Source organism: Phyllobates terribilis, unplaced genomic scaffold (assembly GCF_046119375.1).
Source record: "Phyllobates terribilis strain yellow unplaced genomic scaffold, ASM4611937v1 Scaffold_169__1_contigs__length_4117513, whole genome shotgun sequence".
Taxonomy (NCBI): domain Eukaryota; kingdom Metazoa; phylum Chordata; class Amphibia; order Anura; family Dendrobatidae; genus Phyllobates; species Phyllobates terribilis.
In genome coordinates this window covers 3,818,462-3,844,496 of record NW_027362929.1, presented here as the reverse complement: position 1 = coordinate 3,844,496, position 26,035 = coordinate 3,818,462, and the positions used below count along the sequence as shown (strand labels likewise).

The 26,035-nt window shown below is 45.3% G+C and overlaps 19 non-coding genes and 1 pseudogene across 19 annotated transcripts; all 20 read left to right on the top strand.

Annotated features, from left to right (window-relative positions):
• Window positions 1–676: 676 nt before the first annotated feature.
• On the top strand, window positions 677–867 carry LOC141208528 (U2 spliceosomal RNA). Its single transcript, XR_012278754.1, has one exon. It is a non-coding gene; the product is annotated as a U2 spliceosomal RNA (small nuclear RNA).
• A 1,120-nt stretch (window positions 868–1,987) lies between these two features.
• Window positions 1,988–2,178, top strand: LOC141209684 (U2 spliceosomal RNA). Its single transcript, XR_012279876.1, has one exon. It is a non-coding gene; the product is annotated as a U2 spliceosomal RNA (small nuclear RNA).
• Window positions 2,179–3,299: 1,121 nt separating this feature from the next.
• Window positions 3,300–3,490, top strand: LOC141210187 (U2 spliceosomal RNA). The gene has a single exon (XR_012280363.1). It is a non-coding gene; the product is annotated as a U2 spliceosomal RNA (small nuclear RNA).
• Window positions 3,491–4,608: 1,118 nt separating this feature from the next.
• On the top strand, window positions 4,609–4,799 carry LOC141210147 (U2 spliceosomal RNA). The gene has a single exon (XR_012280324.1). It is a non-coding gene; the product is annotated as a U2 spliceosomal RNA (small nuclear RNA).
• A 1,120-nt stretch (window positions 4,800–5,919) lies between these two features.
• Window positions 5,920–6,011, top strand: LOC141210841 (U2 spliceosomal RNA; annotated as a pseudogene).
• A 790-nt stretch (window positions 6,012–6,801) lies between these two features.
• On the top strand, window positions 6,802–6,986 carry LOC141210651 (U2 spliceosomal RNA). The gene has a single exon (XR_012280794.1). It is a non-coding gene; the product is annotated as a U2 spliceosomal RNA (small nuclear RNA).
• A 1,120-nt stretch (window positions 6,987–8,106) lies between these two features.
• Window positions 8,107–8,297, top strand: LOC141209683 (U2 spliceosomal RNA). The gene has a single exon (XR_012279875.1). It is a non-coding gene; the product is annotated as a U2 spliceosomal RNA (small nuclear RNA).
• Window positions 8,298–9,417: 1,120 nt separating this feature from the next.
• LOC141209682 (U2 spliceosomal RNA) lies at window positions 9,418–9,608 on the top strand. Its single transcript, XR_012279874.1, has one exon. It is a non-coding gene; the product is annotated as a U2 spliceosomal RNA (small nuclear RNA).
• Window positions 9,609–10,730: 1,122 nt separating this feature from the next.
• LOC141209680 (U2 spliceosomal RNA) lies at window positions 10,731–10,921 on the top strand. The gene has a single exon (XR_012279872.1). It is a non-coding gene; the product is annotated as a U2 spliceosomal RNA (small nuclear RNA).
• Window positions 10,922–12,040: 1,119 nt separating this feature from the next.
• Window positions 12,041–12,231, top strand: LOC141209679 (U2 spliceosomal RNA). Its single transcript, XR_012279871.1, has one exon. It is a non-coding gene; the product is annotated as a U2 spliceosomal RNA (small nuclear RNA).
• A 1,118-nt stretch (window positions 12,232–13,349) lies between these two features.
• LOC141209678 (U2 spliceosomal RNA) lies at window positions 13,350–13,540 on the top strand. Its single transcript, XR_012279870.1, has one exon. It is a non-coding gene; the product is annotated as a U2 spliceosomal RNA (small nuclear RNA).
• A 1,120-nt stretch (window positions 13,541–14,660) lies between these two features.
• LOC141209677 (U2 spliceosomal RNA) lies at window positions 14,661–14,851 on the top strand. The gene has a single exon (XR_012279869.1). It is a non-coding gene; the product is annotated as a U2 spliceosomal RNA (small nuclear RNA).
• A 1,120-nt stretch (window positions 14,852–15,971) lies between these two features.
• On the top strand, window positions 15,972–16,162 carry LOC141209676 (U2 spliceosomal RNA). Its single transcript, XR_012279868.1, has one exon. It is a non-coding gene; the product is annotated as a U2 spliceosomal RNA (small nuclear RNA).
• Window positions 16,163–17,283: 1,121 nt separating this feature from the next.
• LOC141209673 (U2 spliceosomal RNA) lies at window positions 17,284–17,474 on the top strand. Its single transcript, XR_012279866.1, has one exon. It is a non-coding gene; the product is annotated as a U2 spliceosomal RNA (small nuclear RNA).
• A 1,121-nt stretch (window positions 17,475–18,595) lies between these two features.
• On the top strand, window positions 18,596–18,786 carry LOC141209672 (U2 spliceosomal RNA). Its single transcript, XR_012279865.1, has one exon. It is a non-coding gene; the product is annotated as a U2 spliceosomal RNA (small nuclear RNA).
• A 1,119-nt stretch (window positions 18,787–19,905) lies between these two features.
• Window positions 19,906–20,096, top strand: LOC141209671 (U2 spliceosomal RNA). Its single transcript, XR_012279864.1, has one exon. It is a non-coding gene; the product is annotated as a U2 spliceosomal RNA (small nuclear RNA).
• A 1,120-nt stretch (window positions 20,097–21,216) lies between these two features.
• Window positions 21,217–21,407, top strand: LOC141209670 (U2 spliceosomal RNA). The gene has a single exon (XR_012279863.1). It is a non-coding gene; the product is annotated as a U2 spliceosomal RNA (small nuclear RNA).
• Window positions 21,408–22,531: 1,124 nt separating this feature from the next.
• On the top strand, window positions 22,532–22,722 carry LOC141209939 (U2 spliceosomal RNA). The gene has a single exon (XR_012280124.1). It is a non-coding gene; the product is annotated as a U2 spliceosomal RNA (small nuclear RNA).
• A 1,121-nt stretch (window positions 22,723–23,843) lies between these two features.
• Window positions 23,844–24,034, top strand: LOC141209669 (U2 spliceosomal RNA). The gene has a single exon (XR_012279862.1). It is a non-coding gene; the product is annotated as a U2 spliceosomal RNA (small nuclear RNA).
• A 1,121-nt stretch (window positions 24,035–25,155) lies between these two features.
• LOC141209667 (U2 spliceosomal RNA) lies at window positions 25,156–25,346 on the top strand. The gene has a single exon (XR_012279860.1). It is a non-coding gene; the product is annotated as a U2 spliceosomal RNA (small nuclear RNA).
• The last annotated feature ends 689 nt before the right edge of the window (window positions 25,347–26,035 follow it).

Sequence of the window (26,035 nt, the reverse complement as noted above, 5' to 3'; positions counted from 1 at the left end):
CTGCGCTTAAAATTTCTTTTTTGGTTTGCTACAATGCCTTTTCTGAAACGTTGTCTCCCTCTGCTGGAACACTGACTTCTTTCATTTAATGCCTGCAGACTATAAAAGAGAAACCAACCCAAAAAGTTTGGTTGATTAGTCTGTGGCATTCTTTTAAACTGTTGCTTATGGCGGTCTCTGTGAGCTTCTCAGTGACATTCAGCCATCCAGGTATCCCGCCTGCAGTAGACGGAATGTGGCAATGGAACGTTGGCTGCGCGTGTCATAATAGGCTCTGAGCCTTTATATACCTGCGCACAGCAGCAGCCACCTTCAGTCTGCTGCTGGACAGCCAGCAGCAGCAGCAGCAGGAGAGGTAATTAATCAGCAACCCTCCTGCTAAGGGTAGACAGCTGCTCGTTCCACCCCCCCCCCCCGCCTTAATTGGTTCTCCTCCCTTCCAACGGTGTTGAGGCGGGTGGGAACAGCTGGGGGTTGAGGGTACTGTGCTAAAAGAGGTGGAGTTATGCAGATCTAAAACGCGTGGATTGCAGCAGCAGCAAGCCGAAAAGTGCAGGCATGTGAGGGATCTAGAGGTTGACAGCATGTCTTCTTAACGGGAGTCCAGGTGGCCATCTCCACAAATGGACTTTTCAGAATCCTTGGGTGGCACCGTAGTCGGAAACCAATTCTGGTTATCGCTTCTCGGCCTTTTGGCTAAGATCAAGTGTAGTATCTGTTCTTATCAGTTTAATATCTGATACGTCCCCTATCTGGGGACAATATATTAAATGGATTTTTAGAACAGGGAGATGGAAAAAGAGCTTGCTCTGTCCACTCCACGCATTGACCTGGTATTGCAGTATCTCCAGGACCGGTGCACCCCTTCTTTAATGCAGTTTCTAAAATCAGAAAGAATTGAATTCAATGCTTTTTGTTCATTTTGCTTGTTTGTCGGATTTTGGGATGGACTCTTTGGCTTTGCTTTTCTTCTCCTCATTGGATTTTTCATGTTAAAAGTTGCAGAAGCCAGATGACAAGCTCATTTTGGTTCAACTTCAGCAACTGTGCATTGCATTGCCATGTAATGTAATGTAATGCAATGCTATCTATCTAGCTCTCCCTCTATACTTCCTTTTGGATAAGCAGACATATTAGGCAAGCATTTTGGAGCTTTCACCTAAATAACTACAGGTGGTGAGATAAGCTGCACAATATAATTGACCTTTCAGTATATTGTTGCACACACACCATCTATTTAGCAAATGCCCTTGTTATCAACAGCAGCCTTTTAAACTCACCTGAGCTAACAGGTATGTGAGCTGGTTACTCTGCTGCGCTTAAAATTTCTTTTTTGGTTTGCTACAATGCCTTTTCTGAAACGTTGTCTCCCTCTGCTGGAACACTGACTTCTTTCATTTAATGCCTGCAGAATATAAAAGAGAAACCAACCCAAAAAGTTTGGTTGATTAGTCTGTGGCATTCTTTTAAACTGTTGCTTATGGCGGTCTCTGTGAGCTTCTCAGTGACATTCAGCCATCCAGGTATCCCGCCTGCAGTAGACGGAATGTGGCAATGGAACGCTGGCTGCGCGTGTCATAATAGGCTCTGAGCCTTTATATACCTGCGCACAGCAGCAGCCACCTTCAGTCTGCTGCTGGACAGCCAGCAGCAGCAGCAGCAGGAGAGGTAATTAATCAGCAACCCTCCTGCTAAGGGTAGACAGCTGCTCGTTCCACCCCCCCCCCGCCTTAATTGGTTCTCCTCCCTTCCAACGGTGTTGAGGCGGGTGGGAACAGCCGGGGGTTGGGGGTACTGTGCTAAAAGAGGTGGAGTTATGCAGATCTAAAACGCGTGGATTGCAGCAGCAGCAAGCCGAAAAGTGCAGGCATGTGAGGGATCTAGAGGTTGACAGCATGTCTTCTTAACGGGAGTCCAGGTGGCCATCTCCACAAATGGACTTTTCAGAATCCTTGGGTGGCACCGTAGTCGGAAACCAATTCTGGTTATCGCTTCTCGGCCTTTTGGCTAAGATCAAGTGTAGTATCTGTTCTTATCAGTTTAATATCTGATACGTCCCCTATCTGGGGACCATATATTAAATGGATTTTTAGAACAGGGAGATGGAAAAAGAGCTTGCTCTGTCCACTCCACGCATTGACCTGGTATTGCAGTATCTCCAGGACCGGTGCACCCCTTCTTTAATGCAGTTTCTAAAATCAGAAAGAATTGAATTCAATGCTTTTTGTTCATTTTGCTTGTTTGTCGGATTTTGGGATGGACTCTTTGGCTTTGCTTTTCTTCTCCTCATTGGATTTTTCATGTTAAAAGTTGCAGAAGCCAGATGACAAGCTCATTTTGGTTCAACTTCAGCAACTGTGCATTGCATTGCCATGTAATGTAATGTAATGCAATGCTATCTATCTAGCTCTCCCTCTATACTTCCTTTTGGATAAACAGACATATTAGGCAAGCATTTTGGAGCTTTCACCTAAATAACTACAGGTGGTGAGATAAGCTGCACAATATAATTGACCTTTCAGTATATTGTTGCACACACACCATCTATTTAGCAAATGCCCTTGTTATCAACAGCAGCCTTTTAAACTCACCTGAGCTAACAGGTATGTGAGCTGGTTACTCTGCTGCGCTTAAAATTTCTTTTTTGGTTTGCTACAATGCCTTTTCTGAAACGTTGTCTCCCTCTGCTGGAACACAGACTTCTTTCATTTAATGCCTGCAGACTATAAAAGAGAAACCAACCCAAAAAGTTTGGTTGATTAGTCTGTGGCATTCTTTTAAACTGTTGCTTATGGCGGTCTCTGTGAGCTTCTCAGTGACATTCAGCCATCCAGGTATCCCGCCTGCAGTAGACGGAATGTGGCAATGGAACGCTGGCTGCGCGTGTCATAATAGGCTCTGAGCCTTTATATACCTGCGCACAGCAGCAGCCACCTTCAGTCTGCTGCTGGACAGCCAGCAGCAGCAGCAGCAGGAGAGGTAATTAATCAGCAACCCTCCTGCTAAGGGTAGACAGCTGCTCGTTCCACCCCCCCCCCCGCCTTAATTGGTTCTCCTCCCTTCCAACGGTGTTGAGGCGGGTGGGAACAGCCGGGGGTTGAGGGTACTGTGCTAAAAGAGGTGGAGTTATGCAGATCTAAAACGCGTGGATTGCAGCAGCAGCAAGCCGAAAAGTGCAGGCATGTGAGGGATCTAGAGGTTGACAGCATGTCTTCTTAACGGGAGTCCAGGTGGCCATCTCCACAAATGGACTTTTCAGAATCCTTGGGTGGCACCGTAGTCGGAAACCAATTCTGGTTATCGCTTCTCGGCCTTTTGGCTAAGATCAAGTGTAGTATCTGTTCTTATCAGTTTAATATCTGATACGTCCCCTATCTGGGGTCCATATATTAAATGGATTTTTAGAACAGGGAGATGGAAAAAGAGCTTGCTCTGTCCACTCCACGCATTGACCTGGTATTGCAGTATCTCCAGGACCGGTGCACCCCTTCTTTAATGCAGTTTCTAAAATCAGAAAGAATTGAATTCAATGCTTTTTGTTCATTTTGCTTGTTTGTCGGATTTTGGGATGGACTCTTTGGCTTTGCTTTTCTTCTCCTCATTGGATTTTTCATGTTAAAAGTTGCAGAAGCCAGATGACAAGCTCATTTTGGTTCAACTTCAGCAACTGTGCATTGCATTGCCATGTAATGTAATGTAATGCAATGCTATCTATCTAGCTCTCCCTCTATACTTCCTTTTGGATAAACAGACATATTAGGCAAGCATTTTGGAGCTTTCACCTAAATAACTACAGGTGGTGAGATAAGCTGCACAATATAATTGACCTTTCAGTATATTGTTGCACACACACCATCTATTTAGCAAATGCCCTTGTTATCAACAGCAGCCTTTTAAACTCACCTGAGCTAACAGGTATGTGAGCTGGTTACTCTGCTGCGCTTAAAATTTCTTTTTTGGTTTGCTACAATGCCTTTTCTGAAACGTTGTCTCCCTCTGCTGGAACACTGACTTCTTTCATTTAATGCCTGCAGACTATAAAAGAGAAACCAACCCAAAAAGTTTGGTTGATTAGTCTGTGGCATTCTTTTAAACTGTTGCTTATGGCGGTCTCTGTGAGCTTCTCAGTGACATTCAGCCATCCAGGTATCCCGCCTGCAGTAGACGGAATGTGGCAATGGAACGCTGGCTGCGCGTGTCATAATAGGCTCTGAGCCTTTATATACCTGCGCACAGCAGCAGCCACCTTCAGTCTGCTGCTGGACAGCCAGCAGCAGCAGCAGGAGAGGTAATTAATCAGCAACCCTCCTGCTAAGGGTAGACAGCTGCTCGTTCCACCCCCCCCCCCGCCTTAATTGGTTCTCCTCCCTTCCAACGGTGTTGAGGCGGGTGGGAACAGCCGGGGGTTGAGGGTACTGTGCTAAAAGAGGTGGAGTTATGCAGATCTAAAACGCGTGGATTGCAGCAGCAGCAAGCCGAAAAGTGCAGGCATGTGAGGGATCTAGAGGTTGACAGCATGTCTTCTTAACGGGAGTCCAGGTGGCCATCTCCACAAATGGACTTTTCAGAATCCTTGGGTGGCACCGTAGTCGGAAACCAATTCTGGTTATCGCTTCTCGGCCTTTTGGCTAAGATCAAGTGTAGTATCTGTTCTTATTAGTTTAATATCTGATACGTCCCCTATCTGGGGACCATATATTAAATGGATTTTTAGAACAGGGAGATGGAAAAAGAGCTTGCTCTGTCCACTCCACGCATTGACCTGGTATTGCAGTATCTCCAGGACCGGTGCACCCCTTCTTTAATGCAGTTTCTAAAATCAGAAAGAATTGAATTCAATGCTTTTTGTTCATTTTGCTTGTTTGTCGGATTTTGGGATGGACTCTTTGGCTTTGCTTTTCTTCTCCTCATTGGATTTTTCATGTTAAAAGTTGCAGAAGCCAGATGACAAGCTCATTTTGGTTCAACTTCAGCAACTGTGCATTGCATTGCCATGTAATGTAATGTAATGCAATGCTATCTATCTAGCTCTCCCTCTATACTTCCTTTTGGATAAACAGACATATTAGGCAAGCATTTTGGAGCTTTCACCTAAATAACTACAGGTGGTGAGATAAGCTGCACAATATAATTGACCTTTCAGTATATTGTTGCACACACACCATCTATTTAGCAAATGCCCTTGTTATCAACAGCAGCCTTTTAAACTCACCTGAGCTAACAGGTATGTGAGCTGGTTACTCTGCTGCGCTTAAAATTTCTTTTTTGGTTTGCTACAATGCCTTTTCTGAAACGTTGTCTCCCTCTGCTGGAACACTGACTTCTTTCATTTAATGCCTGCAGACTATAAAAGAGAAACCAACCCAAAAAGTTTGGTTGATTAGTCTGTGGCATTCTTTTAAACTGTTGCTTATGGCGGTCTCTGTGAGCTTCTCAGTGACATTCAGCCATCCAGGTATCCCGCCTGCAGTAGACGGAATGTGGCAATGGAACGCTGGCTGCGCGTGTCATAATAGGCTCTGAGCCTTTATATACCTGCGCACAGCAGCAGCCACCTTCAGTCTGCTGCTGGACAGCCAGCAGCAGCAGCAGCAGGAGAGGTATGTAATCAGGAGCCCTCCTGCTAAGGGTAGACAGCTGCTCGTTCCACCCCCCCCCCGCCTTAATTGGTTCTCCTCCCTTCCAACGGTGTTGAGGCGGGTGGGAACAGCCGGGGGTTGAGGGTACTGTGCTAAAAGAGGTGGAGTTATGCAGATCTAAAACGCGTGGATTGCAGCAGCAGCAAGCCGAAAAGTGCAGGCATGTGAGGGATCTAGAGGTTGACAGCATGTCTTCTTAACGGGAGTCCAGGTGGCCATCTCCACAAATGGACTTTTCAGAATCCTTGGGTGGCACCGTAGTCGGAAACCAATTCTGGTTATCGCTTCTCGGCCTTTTGGCTAAGATCAAGTGTAGTATCTTTCGAAAAGGCGGTTTTGGATGTTGGCCGCCCTAGTAGATTGATACATTATGCACACTGGGGTTTAGGCGCTTGTTAGTACGCCAGGTGGCTAATATAGTCATCTGGTGGAAAGCATGGCCCCCCAGGATCGACGCCATTGGGCCGGGGAAGATCGAAAGCCCGAAGTGTGAAGTGCCCTAGGAGTGGTGACCCTGGGGTGCCTTAACTCACTGGGATTGGGAACCCCACTTGAGTTTATGGCACATTTGCACAAGCACTTCAAATTTTCTTTCTTTGCACACACCCTTATTCCGGGCCTTCTGGCCTTAGGATGGGGAATTTTTCAATTCCCGGTCGAAGGTCCGGGCAGTATTATACTGTGAAACCTTCACTATTTATTTAATTTTTTTGTCACTGTGTGTCCACTTTTTCACGTGTGTCCACATCCTTACTAGGATTTTGTCGGGATGCGGTTCCCTTACGGGTTCCTCTCTTGGCAGGTCTAGGGGGGGAGTGTGTGGCCATCAGGTTCCGCTCCCCCCTGAACCCCCCTGGCTCTCCTCTTTCGGGAGGAGAGCGTTGTTGGCTCCCCTCTTCTGGGAGGGGAGCACAGTCTTTGGCTCCCAGTGCCTTGCTCGGGTGAGAACTCGGGCAGGTGCTGGGGGTAGGATTGGGTTGCCTCTGGCTCTGGCTGGAGGTGGCTATTTGTCCCTGTTCCTCGCTGTGGCCTTCTGGCTCGGAGGGACGGGGAATGGTTTGGGGGACCCTTCTCCTTTTGAAGAGGGTTTCAAGAAGACCAGCATCCTAGTGCACTTTTTTTGTGGCACTTGTCAATTTTTAAGCGCACTCGGGTTTTGTACACGAATTCGGGCTTTCGATAAAAAGAAAAAAATCTGTTCTTATCAGTTTAATATCTGATACGTCCCCTATCTGGGGACCATATATTAAATGGATTTTTAGAACAGGGAGATGGAAAAAGAGCTTGCTCTGTCCACTCCACGCAGTGACCTGGTATTGCAGTATCTCCAGGACCGGTGCACCCCTTCTTTAATGCAGTTTCTAAAATCAGAAAGAATTGAATTCAATGCTTTTTGTTCATTTTGCTTGTTTGTCGGATTTTGGGATGGACTCTTTGGCTTTGCTTTTCTTCTCCTCATTGGATTTTTCATGTTAAAAGTTGCAGAAGCCAGATGACAAGCTCATTTTGGTTCAACTTCAGCAACTGTGCATTGCATTGCCATGTAATGTAATGTAATGCAATGCTATCTATCTAGCTCTCCCTCTATACTTCCTTTTGGATAAACAGACATATTAGGCAAGCATTTTGGAGCTTTCACCTAAATAACTACAGGTGGTGAGATAAGCTGCACAATATAATTGACCTTTCAGTATATTGTTGCACACACACCATCTATTTAGCAAATGCCCTTGTTATCAACAGCAGCCTTTTAAACTCACCTGAGCTAACAGGTATGTGAGCTGGTTACTCTGCTGCGCTTAAAATTTCTTTTTTGGTTTGCTACAATGCCTTTTCTGAAACGTTGTCTCCCTCTGCTGGAACACTGACTTCTTTCATTTAATGCCTGCAGACTATAAAAGAGAAACCAACCCAAAAAGTTTGGTTGATTAGTCTGTGGCATTCTTTTAAACTGTTGCTTATGGCGGTCTCTGTGAGCTTCTCAGTGACATTCAGCCATCCAGGTATCCCGCCTGCAGTAGACGGAATGTGGCAATGGAACGCTGGCTGCGCGTGTCATAATAGGCTCTGAGCCTTTATATACCTGCGCACAGCAGCAGCCACCTTCAGTCTGCTGCTGGACAGCCAGCAGCAGCAGCAGCAGGAGAGGTAATTAATCAGCAACCCTCCTGCTAAGGGTAGACAGCTGCTCGTTCCACCCCCCCCCCGCCTTAATTGGTTCTCCTCCCTTCCAACGGTGTTGAGGCGGGTGGGAACAGCCGGGGGTTGAGGGTACTGTGCTAAAAGAGGTGGAGTTGTGCAGATCTAAAACGCGTGGATTGCAGCAGCAGCAAGCCGAAAAGTGCAGGCATGTGAGGGATCTAGAGGTTGACAGCATGTCTTCTTAACGGGAGTCCAGGTGGCCATCTCCACAAATGGACTTTTCAGAATCCTTGGGTGGCACCGTAGTCGGAAACCAATTCTGGTTATCGCTTCTCGGCCTTTTGGCTAAGATCAAGTGTAGTATCTGTTCTTATCAGTTTAATATCTGATACGTCCCCTATCTGGGGACCATATATTAAATGGATTTTTAGAACAGGGAGATGGAAAAAGAGCTTGCTCTGTCCACTCCACGCATTGACCTGGTATTGCAGTATCTCCAGGACCGGTGCACCCCTTCTTTAATGCAGTTTCTAAAATCAGAAAGAATTGAATTCAATGCTTTTTGTTCATTTTGCTTGTTTGTCGGATTTTGGGATGGACTCTTTGGCTTTGCTTTTCTTCTCCTCATTGGATTTTTCATGTTAAAAGTTGCAGAAGCCAGATGACAAGCTCATTTTGGTTCAACTTCAGCAACTGTGCATTGCATTGCCATGTAATGTAATGTAATGCAATGCTATCTATCTAGCTCTCCCTCTATACTTCCTTTTGGATAAACAGACATATTAGGCAAGCATTTTGGAGCTTTCACCTAAATAACTACAGGTGGTGAGATAAGCTGCACAATATAATTGACCTTTCAGTATATTGTTGCACACACACCATCTATTTAGCAAATGCCCTTGTTATCAACAGCAGCCTTTTAAACTCACCTGAGCTAACAGGTATGTGAGCTGGTTACGCTGCTGCGCTTAAAATTTCTTTTTTGGTTTGCTACAATGCCTTTTCTGAAACGTTGTCTCCCTCTGCTGGAACACTGACTTCTTTCATTTAATGCCTGCAGACTATAAAAGAGAAACCAACCCAAAAAGTTTGGTTGATTAGTCTATGGCATTCTTTTAAACTGTTGCTTATGGCGGTCTCTGTGAGCTTCTCAGTGACATTCAGCCATCCAGGTATCCCGCCTGCAGTAGACGGAATGTGGCAATGGAACGCTGGCTGCGCGTGTCATAATAGGCTCTGAGCCTTTATATACCTGCGCACAGCAGCAGCCACCTTCAGTCTGCTGTTGGACAGCCAGCAGCAGCAGCAGCAGGAGAGGTAATTAATCAGCAACCCTCCTGCTAAGGGTAGACAGCTGCTCGTTCCACCCCCCCCCCGCCTTAATTGGTTCTCCTCCCTTCCAACGGTGTTGAGGCGGGTGGGAACAGCCAGGGGTTGAGGGTACTGTGCTAAAAGAGGTGGAGTTATGCAGATCTAAAACGCGTGGATTGCAGCAGCAGCAAGCCGAAAAGTGCAGGCATGTGAGGGATCTAGAGGTTGACAGCATGTCTTCTTAACGGGAGTCCAGGTGGCCATCTGCACAAATGGACTTTTCAGAATCCTTGGGTGGCACCGTAGTCGGAAACCAATTCTGGTTATCGCTTCTCGGCCTTTTGGCTAAGATCAAGTGTAGTATCTGTTCTTATCAGTTTAATATCTGATACGTCCCCTATCTGGGGACCATATATTAAATGGATTTTTAGAACAGGGAGATGGAAAAAGAGCTTGCTCTGTCCACTCCACGCATTGACCTGGTATTGCAGTATCTCCAGGACCGGTGCACCCCTTCTTTAATGCAGTTTCTAAAATCAGAAAGAATTGAATTCAATGCTTTTTGTTCATTTTGCTTGTTTGTCGGATTTTGGGATGGACTCTTTGGCTTTGCTTTTCTTCTCCTCATTGGATTTTTCATGTTAAAAGTTGCAGAAGCCAGATGACAAGCTCATTTTGGTTCAACTTCAGCAACTGTGCATTGCATTGCCATGTAATGTAATGTAATGCAATGCTATCTATCTAGCTCTCCCTCTATACTTCCTTTTGGATAAACAGACATATTAGGCAAGCATTTTGGAGCTTTCACCTAAATAACTACAGGTGGTGAGATAAGCTGCACAATATAATTGACCTTTCAGTATATTGTTGCACACACACCATCTATTTAGCAAATGCCCTTGTTATCAACAGCAGCCTTTTAAACTCACCTGAGCTAACAGGTATGTGAGCTGGTTACTCTGCTGCGCTTAAAATTTCTTTTTTGGTTTGCTACAATGCCTTTTCTGAAACGTTGTCTCCCTCTGCTGGAACACTGACTTCTTTCATTTAATGCCTGCAGACTATAAAAGAGAAACCAACCCAAAAAGTTTGGTTGATTAGTCTGTGGCATTCTTTTAAACTGTTGCTTATGGCGGTCTCTGTGAGCTTCTCAGTGACATTCAGCCATCCAGGTATCCCGCCTGCAGTAGACGGAATGTGGCAATGGAACGCTGGCTGCGCGTGTCATAATAGGCTCTGAGCCTTTATATACCTGCGCACAGCAGCAGCCACCTTCAGTCTGCTGCTGGACAGCCAGCAGCAGCAGCAGCAGGAGAGGTAATTAATCAGCAACCCTCCTGCTAAGGGTAGACAGCTGCTCGTTCCACCCCCCCCCCCCGCCTTAATTGGTTCTCCTCCCTTCCAACGGTGTTGAGGCGGGTGGGAACAGCCGGGGGTTGAGGGTACTGTGCTAAAAGAGGTGGAGGTATGCAGATCTAAAACGCGTGGATTGCAGCAGCAGCAAGCCGAAAAGTGTAGGCATGTGAGGGATCTAGAGGTTGACAGCATGTCTTCTTAACGGGAGTCCAGGTGGCCATCTCCACAAATGGACTTTTCAGAATCCTTGGGTGGCATCGTAGTCGGAAACCAATTCTGGTTATCGCTTCTCGGCCTTTTGGCTAAGATCAAGTGTAGTATCTGTTCTTATCAGTTTAATATCTGATACGTCCCCTATCTGGGGACCATATATTAAATGGATTTTTAGAACAGGGAGATGGAAAAAGAGCTTGCTCTGTCCACTCCACGCATTGACCTGGTATTGCAGTATCTCCAGGACCGGTGCACCCCTTCTTTAATGCAGTTTCTAAAATCAGAAAGAATTGAATTCAATGCTTTTTGTTCATTTTGCTTGTTTGTCGGATTTTGGGATGGACTCTTTGGCTTTGCTTTTCTTCTCCTCATTGGATTTTTCATGTTAAAAGTTGCAGAAGCCAGATGACAAGCTCATTTTGGTTCAACTTCAGCAACTGTGCATTGCATTGCCATGTAATGTAATGTAATGCAATGCTATCTATCTAGCTCTCCCTCTATACTTCCTTTTGGATAAACAGACATATTAGGCAAGCATTTTGGAGCTTTCACCTAAATAACTACAGGTGGTGAGATAAGCTGCACAATATAATTGACCTTTCAGTATATTGTTGCACACACACCATCTATTTAGCAAATGCCCTTGTTATCAACAGCAGCCTTTTAAACTCACCTGAGCTAACAGGTATGTGAGCTGGTTACTCTGCTGCGCTTAAAATTTCTTTTTTGGTTTGCTACAATGCCTTTTCTGAAACGTTGTCTCCCTCTGCTGGAACACTGACTTCTTTCATTTAATGCCTGCAGACTATAAAAGAGAAACCAACCCAAAAAGTTTGGTTGATTAGTCTGTGGCATTCTTTTAAACTGTTGCTTATGGCGGTCTCTGTGAGCTTCTCAGTGACATTCAGCCATCCAGGTATCCCGCCTGCAGTAGACGGAATGTGGCAATGGAACGCTGGCTGCGCGTGTCATAATAGGCTCTGAGCCTTTATATACCTGCGCACAGCAGCAGCCACCTTCAGTCTGCTGCTGGACAGCCAGCAGCAGCAGCAGCAGGAGAGGTAATTAATCAGCAACCCTCCTGCTAAGGGTAGACAGCTGCTCGTTCCACCCCCCCCCGCCTTAATTGGTTCTCCTCCCTTCCAACGATGTTGAGGCGGGTGGGAACAGCCGGGGGTTGAGGGTACTGTGCTAAAAGAGGTGGAGTTATGCAGATCTAAAACGCGTGGATTGCAGCAGCAGCAAGCCGAAAAGTGCAGGCATGTGAGGGATCTAGAGGTTGACAGCATGTCTTCTTAACGGGAGTCCAGGTGGCCATCTCCACAAATGGACTTTTCAGAATCCTTGGGTGGCACCGTAGTCGGAAACCAATTCTGGTTATCGCTTCTCGGCCTTTTGGCTAAGATCAAGTGTAGTATCTGTTCTTATCAGTTTAATATCTGATACGTCCCCTATCTGGGGACCATATATTAAATGGATTTTTAGAACAGGGAGATGGAAAAAGAGCTTGCTCTGTCCACTCCACGCATTGACCTGGTATTGCAGTATCTCCAGGACCGGTGCACCCCTTCTTTAATGCAGTTTCTAAAATCAGAAAGAATTGAATTCAATGCTTTTTGTTCATTTTGCTTGTTTGTCGGATTTTGGGATGGACTCTTTGGCTTTGCTTTTCTTCTCCTCATTGGATTTTTCATGTTAAAAGTTGCAGAAGCCAGATGACAAGCTCATTTTGGTTCAACTTCAGCAACTGTGCATTGCATTGCCATGTAATGTAATGTAATGCAATGCTATCTATCTAGCTCTCCCTCTATACTTCCTTTTGGATAAACAGACATATTAGGCAAGCATTTTGGAGCTTTCACCTAAATAACTACAGGTGGTGAGATAAGCTGCACAATATAATTGACCTTTCAGTATATTGTTGCACACACACCATCTATTTAGCAAATGCCCTTGTTATCAACAGCAGCCTTTTAAACTCACCTGAGCTAACAGGTATGTGAGCTGGTTACTCTGCTGCGCTTAAAATTTCTTTTTTGGTTTGCTACAATGCCTTTTCTGAAACGTTGTCTCCCTCTGCTGGAACACTGACTTCTTTCATTTAATGCCTGCAGACTATAAAAGAGAAACCAACCCAAAAAGTTTGGTTGATTAGTCTGTGGCATTCTTTTAAACTGTTGCTTATGGCGGTCTCTGTGAGCTTCTCAGTGACATTCAGCCATCCAGGTATCCCGCCTGCAGTAGACGGAATGTGGCAATGGAACGCTGGCTGCGCGTGTCATAATAGGCTCTGAGCCTTTATATACCTGCGCACAGCAGCAGCCACCTTCAGTCTGCTGCTGGACAGCCAGCAGCAGCAGCAGGAGAGGTAATTAATCAGCAACCCTCCTGCTAAGGGTAGACAGCTGCTCGTTCCACCCCCCCCCCCGCCTTAATTGGTTCTCCTCCCTTCCAACGGTGTTGAGGCGGGTGGGAACAGCCGGGGGTTGAGGGTACTGTGCTAAAAGAGGTGGAGTTATGCAGATCTAAAACGCGTGGAATGCAGCAGCAGCAAGCCGAAAAGTGCAGGCATGTGAGGGATCTAGAGGTTGACAGCATGTCTTCTTAACGGGAGTCCAGGTGGCCATCTCCACAAATGGACTTTTCAGAATCCTTGGGTGGCATCGTAGTCGGAAACCAATTCTGGTTATCGCTTCTCGGCCTTTTGGCTAAGATCAAGTGTAGTATCTGTTCTTATCAGTTTAATATCTGATACGTCCCCTATCTGGGGACCATATATTAAATGGATTTTTAGAACAGGGAGATGGAAAAAGAGCTTGCTCTGTCCACTCCACGCATTGACCTGGTATTGCAGTATCTCCAGGACCGGTGCACCCCTTCTTTAATGCAGTTTCTAAAATCAGAAAGAATTGAATTCAATGCTTTTTGTTCATTTTGCTTGTTTTTCGGATTTTGGGATGGACTCTTTGGCTTTGCTTTTCTTCTCCTCATTGGATTTTTCATGTTAAAAGTTGCAGAAGCCAGATGACAAGCTCATTTTGGTTCAACTTCAGCAACTGTGCATTGCATTGCCATGTAATGTAATGCAATGCAATGCTATCTATCTAGCTCTCCCTCTATACTTCCTTTTGGATAAACAGACATATTAGGCAAGCATTTTGGAGCTTTCACCTAAATAACTACAGGTGGTGAGATAAGCTGCACAATATAATTGACCTTTCAGTATATTGTTGCACACACACCATCTATTTAGCAAATGCCCTTGTTATCAACAGCAGCCTTTTAAACTCACCTGAGCTAACAGGTATGTGAGCTGGTTACTCTGCTGCGCTTAAAATTTCTTTTTTGGTTTGCTACAATGCCTTTTCTGAAACGTTGTCTCCCTCTGCTGGAACACTGACTTCTTTCATTTAATGCCTGCAGACTATAAAAGAGAAACCAACCCAAAAAGTTTGGTTGATTAGTCTGTGGCATTCTTTTAAACTGTTGCTTATGGCGGTCTCTGTGAGCTTCTCAGTGACATTCAGCCATCCAGGTATCCCGCCTGCAGTAGACGGAATGTGGCAATGGAACGCTGGCTGCGCGTGTCATAATAGGCTCTGAGCCTTTATATACCTGCGCACAGCAGCAGCCACCTTCAGTCTGCTGCTGGACAGCCAGCAGCAGCAGCAGCAGGAGAGGTAATTAATCAGCAACCCTCCTGCTAAGGGTAGACAGCTGCTCGTTCCACCCCCCCCCCGCCTTAATTGGTTCTCCTCCCTTCCAACGGTGTTGAGGCGGGTGGGAACAGCCGGGGGTTGAGGGTACTGTGCTAAAAGAGGTGGAGTTATGCAGATCTAAAACGCGTGGATTGCAGCAGCAGCAAGCCGAAAAGTGCAGGCATGTGAGGGATCTAGAGGTTGACAGCATGTCTTCTTAACGGGAGTCCAGGTGGCCATCTCCACAAATGGACTTTTCAGAATCCTTGGGTGGCACCGTAGTCGGAAACCAATTCTGGTTATCGCTTCTCGGCCTTTTGGCTAAGATCAAGTGTAGTATCTGTTCTTATCAGTTTAATATCTGATACGTCCCCTATCTGGGGACCATATATTAAATGGATTTTTAGAACAGGGAGATGGAAAAAGAGCTTGCTCTGTCCACTCCACGCATTGACCTGGTATTGCAGTATCTCCAGGACCGGTGCACCCCTTCTTTAATGCAGTTTCTAAAATCAGAAAGAATTGAATTCAATGCTTTTTGTTCATTTTGCTTGTTTGTCGGATTTTGGGATGGACTCTTTGGCTTTGCTTTTCTTCTCCTCATTGGATTTTTCATGTTAAAAGTTGCAGAAGCCAGATGACAAGCTCATTTTGGTTCAACTTCAGCAACTGTGCATTGCATTGCCATGTAATGTAATGTAATGCAATGCTATCTATCTAGCTGTCCCTCTATACTTCCTTTTGGATAAACAGACATATTAGGCAAGCATTTTGGAGCTTTCACCTAAATAACTACAGGTGGTGAGATAAGCTGCACAATATAATTGACCTTTCAGTATATTGTTGCACACACACCATCTATTTAGCAAATGCCCTTGTTATCAACAGCAGCCTTTTAAACTCACCTGAGCTAACAGGTATGTGAGCTGGTTACTCTGCTGCGCTTAAAATTTCTTTTTTGGTTTGCTACAATGCCTTTTCTGAAACGTTGTCTCCCTCTGCTGGAACACTGACTTCTTTCATTTAATGCCTGCAGACTATAAAAGAGAAACCAACCCAAAAAGTTTGGTTGATTAGTTTGTGGCATTCTTTTAAACTGTTGCTTATGGCGGTCTCTGTGAGCTTCTCAGTGACATTCAGCCATCCAGGTATCCCGCCTGCAGTAGACGGAATGTGGCAATGGAACGCTGGCTGCGCGTGTCATAATAGGCTCTGAGCCTTTATATACCTGCGCACAGCAGCAGCCACCTTCAGTCTGCTGCTGGACAGCCAGCAGCAGCAGCAGCAGGAGAGGTAATTAATCAGCAACCCTCCTGCTAAGGGTAGACAGCTGCTCGTTCCACCCCCCCCCCGCCTTAATTGGTTCTCCTCCCTTCCAACGGTGTTGAGGCGGGTGGGAACAGCCGGGGGTTGAGGGTACTGTGCTAAAAGAGGTGGAGTTATGCAGATCTAAAACGCGTGGAATGCAGCAGCAGCAAGCCGAAAAGTGCAGGCATGTGAGGGATCTAGAGGTTGACAGCATGTCTTCTTAACGGGAGTCCAGGTGGCCATCTCCACAAATGGACTTTTCAGAATCCTTGGGTGGCATCGTAGTCGGAAACCAATTCTGGTTATCGCTTCTCGGCCTTTTGGCTAAGATCAAGTGTAGTATCTGTTCTTATCAGTTTAATATCTGATACGTCCCCTATCTGGGGACCATATATTAAATGGATTTTTAGAACAGGGAGATGGAAAAAGAGCTTGCTCTGTCCACTCCACGCATTGACCTGGTATTGCAGTATCTCCAGGACCGGTGCACCCCTTCTTTAATGCAGTTTCTAAAATCAGAAAGAATTGAATTCAATGCTTTTTGTTCATTTTGCTTGTTTTTCGGATTTTGGGATGGACTCTTTGGCTTTGCTTTTCTTCTCCTCATTGGATTTTTCATGTTAAAAGTTGCAGAAGCCAAATGACAAGCTCATTTTGGTTCAACTTCAGCAACTGTGCATTGCATTGCCATGTAATGTAATGTAATGCAATGCTATCTATCTAGCTCTCCCTCTATACTTCCTTTTGGATAAACAGACATATTAGGCAAGCATTTTGGAGCTTTCACCTAAATAACTACAGGTGGTGAGATAAGCTGCACAATATAATTGACCTTTCAGTATATTGTTGCACACACACCATCTATTTAGCAAATGCCCTTGTTATCAACAGCAGCCTTTTAAACTCACCTGAGCTAACAGGTATGTGAGCTGGTTACTCTGCTGCGCTTAAAATTTCTTTTTTGGTTTGCTACAATGCCTTTTCTGAAACGTTGTCTCCCTCTGCTGCAACACTGACTTCTTTCATTTAATGCCTGCAGACTATAAAAGAGAAACCAACCCAAAAAGTTTGGTTGATTAGTCTGTGGCATTCTTTTAAACTGTTGCTTATGGCGGTCTCTGTGAGCTTCTCAGTGACATTCAGCCATCCAGGTATCCCGCCTGCAGTAGACGGAATGTGGCAATGGAACGCTGGCTGCGCGTGTCATAATAGGCTCTGAGCCTTTATATACCTGCGCACAGCAGCAGCCACCTTCAGTCTGCTGCTGGACAGCCAGCAGCAGCAGCAGCAGGAGAGGTAATTAATCAGCAACCCTCCCTCTAAGGGTAGACAGCTGCTCGTTCCACCCCCCCCCCCGCCTTAATTGGTTCTCCTCCCTTCCAACGGTGTTGAGGCGGGTGGGAACAGCCGGGGGTTGAGGGTACTGTGCTAAAAGAGGTGGAGTTATGCAGATCTAAAACGCGTGGATTGCAGCAGCAGCAAGCCGAAAAGTGCAGGCATGTGAGGGATCTAGAGGTTGACAGCATGTCTTCTTAACGGGAGTCCAGGTGGCCATCTCCACAAATGGACTTTTCAGAATCCTTGGGTGGCACCGTAGTCGGAAACCAATTCTGGTTATCGCTTCTCGGCCTTTTGGCTAAGATCAAGTGTAGTATCTGTTCTTATCAGTTTAATATCTGATACGTCCCCTATCTGGGGACCATATATTAAATGGATTTTTAGAACAGGGAGATGGAAAAAGAGCTTGCTCTGTCCACTCCACGCATTGACCTGGTATTGCAGTATCTCCAGGACCGGTGCACCCCTTCTTTAATGCAGTTTCTAAAATCAGAAAGAATTGAATTCAATGCTTTTTGTTCATTTTGCTTGTTTGTCGGATTTTGGGATGGACTCTTTGGCTTTGCTTTTCTTCTCCTCATTGGATTTTTCATGTTAAAAGTTGCAGAAGCCAGATGACAAGCTCATTTTGGTTCAACTTCAGCAACTGTGCATTGCATTGCCATGTAATGTAATGTAATGCAATGCTATCTATCTAGCTCTCCCTCTATACTTCCTTTTGGATAAACAGACATATTAGGCAAGCATTTTGGAGCTTTCACCTAAATAACTACAGGTGGTGAGATAAGCTGCACAATATAATTGACCTTTCAGTATATTGTTGCACACACACCATCTATTTAGCAAATGCCCTTGTTATCAACAGCAGCCTTTTAAACTCACCTGAGCTAACAGGTATGTGAGCTGGTTACTCTGCTGCGCTTAAAATTTCTTTTTTGGTTTGCTACAATGCCTTTTCTGAAACGTTGTCTCCCTCTGCTGGAACACTGACTTCTTTCATTTAATGCCTGCAGACTATAAAAGAGAAACCAACCCAAAAAGTTTGGTTGATTAGTTTGTGGCATTCTTTTAAACTGTTGCTTATGGCGGTCTCTGTGAGCTTCTCAGTGACATTCAGCCATCCAGGTATCCCGCCTGCAGTAGACGGAATGTGGCAATGGAACGCTGGCTGCGCGTGTCATAATAGGCTCTGAGCCTTTATATACCTGCGCACAGCAGCAGCCACCTTCAGTCTGCTGCTGGACAGCCAGCAGCAGCAGCAGCAGGAGAGGTAATTAATCAGCAACCCTCCTGCTAAGGGTAGACAGCTGCTCGTTCCACCCCCCCCCCCGCCTTAATTGGTTCTCCTCCCTTCCAACGGTGTTGAGGCGGGTGGGAACAGCCGGGGGTTGAGGGTACTGTGCTAAAAGAGGTGGAGTTATGCAGATCTAAAACGCGTGGAATGCAGCAGCAGCAAGCCGAAAAGTGCAGGCATGTGAGGGATCTAGAGGTTGACAGCATGTCTTCTTAACGGGAGTCCAGGTGGCCATCTCCACAAATGGACTTTTCAGAATCCTTGGGTGGCATCGTAGTCGGAAACCAATTCTGGTTATCGCTTCTCGGCCTTTTGGCTAAGATCAAGTGTAGTATCTGTTCTTATCAGTTTAATATCTGATACGTCCCCTATCTGGGGACCATATATTAAATGGATTTTTAGAACAGGGAGATGGAAAAAGAGCTTGCTCTGTCCACTCCACGCATTGACCTGGTATTGCAGTATCTCCAGGACCGGTGCACCCCTTCTTTAATGCAGTTTCTAAAATCAGAAAGAATTGAATTCAATGCTTTTTGTTCATTTTGCTTGTTTTTCGGATTTTGGGATGGACTCTTTGGCTTTGCTTTTCTTCTCCTCATTGGATTTTTCATGTTAAAAGTTGCAGAAGCCAGATGACAAGCTCATTTTGGTTCAACTTCAGCAACTGTGCATTGCATTGCCATGTAATGTAATGTAATGCAATGCTATCTATCTAGCTCTCCCTCTATACTTCCTTTTGGATAAACAGACATATTAGGCAAGCATTTTGGAGCTTTCACCTAAATAACTACAGGTGGTGAGATAAGCTGCACAATATAATTGACCTTTCAGTATATTGTTGCACACACACCATCTATTTAGCAAATGCCCTTGTTATCAACAGCAGCCTTTTAAACTCACCTGAGCTAACAGGTATGTGAGCTGGTTACTCTGCTGCGCTTAAAATTTCTTTTTTGGTTTGCTACAATGCCTTTTCTGAAACGTTGTCTCCCTCTGCTGGAACACTGACTTCTTTCATTTAATGCCTGCAGACTATAAAAGAGAAACCAACCCAAAAAGTTTGGTTGATTAGTCTGTGGCATTCTTTTAAACTGTTGCTTATGGCGGTCTCTGTGAGCTTCTCAGTGACATTCAGCCATCCAGGTATCCCGCCTGCAGTAGACGGAATGTGGCAATGGAACGCTGGCTGCGCGTGTCATAATAGGCTCTGAGCCTTTATATACCTGCGCACAGCAGCAGCCACCTTCAGTCTGCTGCTGGACAGCCAGCAGCAGCAGCAGCAGGAGAGGTAATTAATCAACAACCCTCCTGCTAAGGGTAGACAGCTGCTCGTTCCACCCCCCCCCGCCTTAATTGGTTCTCCTCCCTTCCAACGATGTTGAGGCGGGTGGGAACAGCCGGGGGTTGAGGGTACTGTGCTAAAAGAGGTGGAGTTATGCAGATCTAAAACGCGTGGATTGCAGCAGCAGCAAGCCGAAAAGTGCAGGCATGTGAGGGATCTAGAGGTTGACAGCATGTCTTCTTAACGGGAGTCCAGGTGGCCATCTCCACAAATGGACTTTTCAGAATCCTTGGGTGGCACCGTAGTCGGAAACCAATTCTGGTTATCGCTTCTCGGCCTTTTGGCTAAGATCAAGTGTAGTATCTGTTCTTATCAGTTTAATATCTGATACGTCCCCTATCTGGGGACCATATATTAAATGGATTTTTAGAACAGGGAGATGGAAAAAGAGCTTGCTCTGTCCACTCCACGCATTGACCTGGTATTGCAGTATCTCCAGGACCGGTGCACCCCTTCTTTAATGCAGTTTCTAAAATCAGAAAGAATTGAATTCAATGCTTTTTGTTCATTTTGCTTGTTTGTCGGATTTTGGGATGGACTCTTTGGCTTTGCTTTTCTTCTCCTCATTGGATTTTTCATGTTAAAAGTTGCAGAAGCCAGATGACAAGCTCATTTTGGTTCAACTTCAGCAACTGTGCATTGCATTGCCATGTAATGTAATGTAATGCAATGCTATCTATCTAGCTGTCCCTCTATACTTCCTTTTGGATAAACAGACATATTAGGCAAGCATTTTGGAGCTTTCACCTAAATAACTACAGGTGGTGAGATAAGCTGCACAATATAATTGACCTTTCAGTATATTGTTGCACACACACCATCTATTTAGCAAATGCCCTTGTTATCAACAGCAGCCTTTTAAACTCACCTGAGCTAACAGGTATGTGAGCTGGTTACTCTGCTGCGCTTAAAATTTCTTTTTTGGTTTGCTACAATGCCTTTTCTGAAACGTTGTCTCCCTCTGCTGGAACACTGACTTCTTTCATTTAATGCCTGCAGACTATAAAAGAGAAACCAACCCAAAAAGTTTGGTTGATTAGTTTGTGGCATTCTTTTAAACTGTTGCTTATGGCGGTCTCTGTGAGCTTCTCAGTGACATTCAGCCATCCAGGTATCCCGCCTGCAGTAGACGGAATGTGGCAATGGAACGCTGGCTGCGCGTGTCATAATAGGCTCTGAGCCTTTATATACCTGCGCACAGCAGCAGCCACCTTCAGTCTGCTGCTGGACAGCCAGCAGCAGCAGCAGCAGGAGAGGTAATTAATCAGCAACCCTCCTGCTAAGGGTAGACAGCTGCTCGTTCCACCCCCCCCCCGCCTTAATTGGTTCTCCTCCCTTCCAACGGTGTTGAGGCGGGTGGGAACAGCCGGGGGTTGAGGGTACTGTGCTAAAAGAGGTGGAGTTATGCAGATCTAAAACGCGTGGAATGCAGCAGCAGCAAGCCGAAAAGTGCAGGCATGTGAGGGATCTAGAGGTTGACAGCATGTCTTCTTAACGGGAGTCCAGGTGGCCATCTCCACAAATGGACTTTTCAGAATCCTTGGGTGGCATCGTAGTCGGAAACCAATTCTGGTTATCGCTTCTCGGCCTTTTGGCTAAGATCAAGTGTAGTATCTGTTCTTATCAGTTTAATATCTGATACGTCCCCTATCTGGGGACCATATATTAAATGGATTTTTAGAACAGGGAGATGGAAAAAGAGCTTGCTCTGTCCACTCCACGCATTGACCTGGTATTGCAGTATCTCCAGGACCGGTGCACCCCTTCTTTAATGCAGTTTCTAAAATCAGAAAGAATTGAATTCAATGCTTTTTGTTCATTTTGCTTGTTTTTCGGATTTTGGGATGGACTCTTTGGCTTTGCTTTTCTTCTCCTCATTGGATTTTTCATGTTAAAAGTTGCAGAAGCCAAATGACAAGCTCATTTTGGTTCAACTTCAGCAACTGTGCATTGCATTGCCATGTAATGTAATGTAATGCAATGCTATCTATCTAGCTCTCCCTCTATACTTCCTTTTGGATAAACAGACATATTAGGCAAGCATTTTGGAGCTTTCACCTAAATAACTACAGGTGGTGAGATAAGCTGCACAATATAATTGACCTTTCAGTATATTGTTGCACACACACCATCTATTTAGCAAATGCCCTTGTTATCAACAGCAGCCTTTTAAACTCACCTGAGCTAACAGGTATGTGAGCTGGTTACTCTGCTGCGCTTAAAATTTCTTTTTTGGTTTGCTACAATGCCTTTTCTGAAACGTTGTCTCCCTCTGCTGGAACACTGACTTCTTTCATTTAATGCCTGCAGACTATAAAAGAGAAACCAACCCAAAAAGTTTGGTTGATTAGTCTGTGGCATTCTTTTAAACTGTTGCTTATGGCGGTCTCTGTGAGCTTCTCAGTGACATTCAGCCATCCAGGTATCCCGCCTGCAGTAGACGGAATGTGGCAATGGAACGCTGGCTGCGCGTGTCATAATAGGCTCTGAGCCTTTATATACCTGCGCACAGCAGCAGCCACCTTCAGTCTGCTGCTGGACAGCCAGCAGCAGCAGCAGCAGGAGAGGTAATTAATCAGCAACCCTCCTGCTAAGGGTAGACAGCTGCTCGTTCCACCCCCCCCCCCCCCGCCTTAATTGGTTCTCCTCCCTTCCAACGGTGTTGAGGCGGGTGGGAACAGCCGGGGGTTGAGGGTACTGTGCTAAAAGAGGTGGAGTTATGCAGATCTAAAACGCGTGGATTGCAGCAGCAGCAAGCCGAAAAGTGCAGGCATGTGAGGGATCTAGAGGTTGACAGCATGTCTTCTTAACGGGAGTCCAGGTGGCCATCTCCACAAATGGACTTTTCAGAATCCTTGGGTGGCACCGTAGTCGGAAACCAATTCTGGTTATCGCTTCTCGGCCTTTTGGCTAAGATCAAGTGTAGTATCTGTTCTTATCAGTTTAATATCTGATACGTCCCCTATCTGGGGACCATATATTAAATGGATTTTTAGAACAGGGAGAAGGAAAAAGAGCTTGCTCTGTCCACTCCACGCATTGACCTGGTATTGCAGTATCTCCAGGACCGGTGCACCCCTTCTTTAATGCAGTTTCTAAAATCAGAAAGAATTGAATTCAATGCTTTTTGTTCATTTTGCTTGTTTGTCGGATTTTGGGATGGACTCTTTGGCTTTGCTTTTCTTCTCCTCATTGGATTTTTCATGTTAAAAGTTGCAGAAGCCAGATGACAAGCTCATTTTGGTTCAACTTCAGCAACTGTGCATTGCATTGCCATGTAATGTAATGTAATGCAATGCTATCTATCTAGCTCTCCCTCTATACTTCCTTTTGGATAAACAGACATATTAGGCAAGCATTTTGGAGCTTTCACCTAAATAACTACAGGTGGTGAGATAAGCTGCACAATATAATTGACCTTTCAGTATATTGTTGCACACACACCATCTATTTAGCAAATGCCCTTGTTATCAACAGCAGCCTTTTAAACTCACCTGAGCTAACAGGTATGTGAGCTGGTTACTCTGCTGCGCTTAAAATTTCTTTTTTGGTTTGCTACAATGCCTTTTCTGAAACGTTGTCTCCCTCTGCTGCAACACTGACTTCTTTCATTTAATGCCTGCAGACTATAAAAGAGAAACCAACCCAAAAAGTTTGGTTGATTAGTCTGTGGCATTCTTTTAAACTGTTGCTTATGGCGGTCTCTGTGAGCTTCTCAGTGACATTCAGCCATCCAGGTATCCCGCCTGCAGTAGACGGAATGTGGCAATGGAACGCTGGCTGCGCGTGTCATAATAGGCTCTGAGCCTTTATATACCTGCGCACAGCAGCAGCCACCTTCAGTCTGCTGCTGGACAGCCAGCAGCAGCAGCAGCAGGAGAGGTAATTAATCAGCAACCCTCCCTCTAAGGGTAGACAGCTGCTCGTTCCACCCCCCCCCCCGCCTTAATTGGTTCTCCTCCCTTCCAACGGTGTTGAGGCGGGTGGGAACAGCCGGGGGTTGAGGGTACTGTGCTAAAAGAGGTGGAGTTATGCAGATCTAAAACGCGTGGATTGCAGCAGCAGCAAGCCGAAAAGTGCAGGCATGTGAGGGATCTAGAGGTTGACAGCATGTCTTCTTAACGGGAGTCCAGGTGGCCATCTCCACAAATGGACTTTTCAGAATCCTTGGGTGGCACCGTAGTCGGAAACCAATTCTGGTTATCGCTTCTCGGCCTTTTGGCTAAGATCAAGTGTAGTATCTGTTCTTATCAGTTTAATATCTGATACGTCCCCTATCTGGGGACCATATATTAAATGGATTTTTAGAACAGGGAGATGGAAAAAGAGCTTGCTCTGTCCACTCCACGCATTGACCTGGTATTGCAGTATCTCCAGGACCGGTGCACCCCTTCTTTAATGCAGTTTCTAAAATCAGAAAGAATTGAATTCAATGCTTTTTGTTCATTTTGCTTGTTTGTCGGATTTTGGGATGGACTCTTTGGCTTTGCTTTTCTTCTCCTCATTGGATTTTTCATGTTAAAAGTTGCAGAAGCCAGATGACAAGCTCATTTTGGTTCAACTTCAGCAACTGTGCATTGCATTGCCATGTAATGTAATGTAATGCAATGCTATCTATCTAGCTCTCCCTCTATACTTCCTTTTGGATAAACAGACATATTAGGCAAGCATTTTGGAGCTTTCACCTAAATAACTACAGGTGGTGAGATAAGCTGCACAATACAATTGACCTTTCAGTATATTGTTGCACACACACCATCTATTTAGCAAATGCCCTTGTTATCAACAGCAGCCTTTTAAACTCACCTGAGCTAACAGGTATGTGAGCTGGTTACTCTGCTGCGCTTAAAATTTCTTTTTTGGTTTGCTACAATGCCTTTTCTGAAACGTTGTCTCCCTCTGCTGGAACACTGACTTCTTTCATTTAATGCCTGCAGACTATAAAAGAGAAACCAACCCAAAAAGTTTGGTTGATTAGTCTGCGGCATTCTTTTAAACTGTTGCTTATGGCGGTCTCTGTGAGCTTCTCAGTGACATTCAGCCATCCAGGTATCCCGCCTGCAGTAGACGGAATGTGGCAATGGAACGCTGGCTGCGCGGGTCATAATAGGCTCTGAGCCTTTATATACCTGCGCACAGCAGCAGCCACCTTCAGTCTGCTGCTGGACAGCCAGCAGCAGCAGCAGCAGGAGAGGTAATTAATCAGCAACCCTCCTGCTAAGGGTAGACAGCTGCTCGTTCCACCCCCCCCCCCGCCTTAATTGGTTCTCCTCCCTTCCAACGGTGTTGAGGCGGGTGGGAACAGCCGGGGGTTGAGGGTACTGTGCTAAAAGAGGTGGAGTTATGCAGATCTAAAACGCGTGGATTGCAGCAGCAGCAAGCCGAAAAGTGCAGGCATGTGAGGGATCTAGAGGTTGACAGCATGTCTTCTTAACGGGAGTCCAGGTGGCCATCTCCACAAATGGACTTTTCAGAATCCTTGGGTGGCATCGTAGTCGGAAACCAATTCTGGTTATCGCTTCTCGGCCTTTTGGCTAAGATCAAGTGTAGTATCTGTTCTTATCAGTTTAATATCTGATACGTCCCCTATCTGGGGACCATATATTAAATGGATTTTTAGAACAGGGAGATGGAAAAAGAGCTTGCTCTGTCCACTCCACGCATTGACCTGGTATTGCAGTATCTCCAGGACCGGTGCACCCCTTCTTTAATGCAGTTTCTAAAATCAGAAAGAATTGAATTCAATGCTTTTTGTTCATTTTGCTTGTTTGTCGGATTTTGGGATGGACTCTTTGGCTTTACTTTTCTTCTCCTCATTGGATTTTTCATGTTAAAAGTTGCAGAAGCCAGATGACAAGCTCATTTTGGTTCAACTTCAGCAACTGTGCATTGCATTGCCATGTAATGTAATGTAATGCAATGCTATCTATCTATCTCTCCCTCTATACTTCCTTTTGGATAAACAGACATATTAGGCAAGCATTTTGGAGCTTTCACCTAAATAACTACAGGTGGTGAGATAAGCTGCACAATATAATTGACCTTTCAGTATATTGTTGCACACACACCATCTATTTAGCAAATGCCCTTGTTATCAACAGCAGCCTTTTAAACTCACCTGAGCTAACAGGTATGTGAGCTGGTTACTCTGCTGCGCTTAAAATTTCTTTTTTGGTTTGCTACAATGCCTTTTCTGAAACGTTGTCTCCCTCTGCTGGAACACTGACTTCTTTCATTTAATGCCTGCAGACTATAAAAGAGAAACCAACCCAAAAAGTTTGGTTGATTAGTCTGTGGCATTCTTTTAAACTGTTGCTTATGGCGGTCTCTGTGAGCTTCTCAGTGACATTCAGCCATCCAGGTATCCCGCCTGCAGTAGACGGAATGTGGCAAT